The sequence below is a fragment of the Procambarus clarkii genome, unplaced genomic scaffold, assembly GCF_040958095.1.
Source record: "Procambarus clarkii isolate CNS0578487 unplaced genomic scaffold, FALCON_Pclarkii_2.0 HiC_scaffold_382, whole genome shotgun sequence".
NCBI lineage: Eukaryota > Metazoa > Arthropoda > Malacostraca > Decapoda > Cambaridae > Procambarus > Procambarus clarkii.
Window position 1 is genome coordinate 7085 of NW_027189415.1, and position 1810 is coordinate 8894.

Sequence of the window (1810 nt, forward strand, 5' to 3'; positions counted from 1 at the left end):
TATACCCAACATATGCCAAGTCCTGAAAGCGGCAGTGAGTCACATTGTGCACAAACTCCCCTTCAGTTTTCACAAAATCTTAAATATCCCAATTTCGAGGCCTTAGGGGCGTTCATCATTGTTTGGCCGAAAAAATTCGGCCAAACACGAAAAATTTATAAAAATACTACAACGTTCTGGCAACACCGTGGTGCAAACCGTTTAATGTTATGATAATAAATAACGTAATTAGAGTAAATTTTCCAGCCGCAATTGTCCGAAATCTGGTCCTCGCGGCTCGGGTGCGCCGTAGGGTGATGCGTCATACGTTGTAAGCGTCTAGTATTTCGCAATAGAGTGGAGAATATCTTGTTATGCATATACAAATTATAAACACACTCGCTGGCAACTGTCTTCTGTGAGAGGGAGGGGCTATAATCCGATTACTGGCTCAGTAACCCTCTCAGTGTCTGTGCCGGCGGTCGTATGCCTGACGCGCTCGCACAGATTGTATTTTCTTGCATATACTGCACAATGGATATAGTATCGGACAAGAAGAAAGCTCTAAAGGCAAGAGCTCTACGCGTTAGCCAAGTAAAGAAGGAGCGTAAAGCCACACTGAGGCAAAACAAGAGTTCTCTTGAGTGAAGAGAGAGGGCAGCCTCCCGCCCCCACAACACACTACCTCGCCTCACACCCAGGCACCCACACCTCCTGTGGCACCTGCCACACCTCTGTGGCACCTGCCACACCTGCTGCACCTGCAACACCACCTGCGGCACCTGCCACACCACCTGCGGCACCTGCCACTCAAGATCTTAGACCTGCAACTCAAGACGTTCTCCCTCTTGATGTTGCAAGATGTTGCATATTTCAGACCAATTATATTAGGTTAGTATGTATTATTTTTTATATCTTGATACTATATCATAAATAATTGTAAATATAAAGCTGTCTTTTTTTTTTTTTTTTTTTTTTAATTTTTTTTTTTTTAATAATTTTTTTTTTTTTTTTATCAGGCGATCTTCATGGAACTTACACACCTTACTGAAGGAATGCCAATCTACAAGGGTGGTAATTTTGATTGAAATTGGTAGTTCATCAACCTCAGCCAAAGGTGGCTGAACTTTGACCTTCATTTTTTACAGGTAACTAATTTGCAACTATATGGTTGAATAACTTTTTTATTTATTATTCAATTTACATGGAACTTGCACATTATATGTAGAGTCTGTGCTTCTAAAAACCCAAGTTATATATTTCCCCTTTGATCATTTATTGATTTTATATATATTTATAAACATCATTTTGTTGCATAATTTTTTGGGTGAACTTTGAAAATTTGTATTATTGCACTAAATAGGTTTGGGATAATAATGCCACTAGACAACCTTTATTATATAGTGTTGTGATAGCTGAGTATCATAGAAATAATATCAGTTGATATTTGTATTTGTTATATCAACTTTAAAACATGTAAAAAAATGGTTAAAAAAAGTTTTTTTTTTTTATTCTCCCTATCTATTTAGGCTGCGATGCTGAAACTTGGACCACTTGCAGCTCTCTTCACGTGTAACACGTCAATTAATTTTCATTGCACTAGAACAACTTTTATGAACCCTAACTAACAACCACCTTAGCCATATTATGGAGCCAAATTTTGTCTCTCTGCACGTATTCGCAGTTTGATAGTACGAATCTTTATACCCAACATATGCCAAGTCCTGAAAGCAGCAGTGAGTCACATTTTGCACAAACTCCCCCTGCAGTTTTCAAAATATCCCAAAAATCTCAATTTCGAGGCCTGAGCCATATTTTGGAGCCAAATTCT

At 38.6% G+C, this 1810-nt stretch overlaps 1 long non-coding RNA gene across 1 annotated transcript; it reads left to right on the forward strand.

Moving 5' to 3' along the window:
- The first annotated feature begins 455 nt into the window (after window positions 1–455).
- LOC138361445 (uncharacterized) lies at window positions 456–1604 on the forward strand. The gene is made up of 3 exons (XR_011226965.1): window positions 456–870; window positions 999–1127; window positions 1509–1604. It is a non-coding gene; the product is annotated as an uncharacterized lncRNA (long non-coding RNA).
- Window positions 1605–1810: the final 206 nt, after the last annotated feature.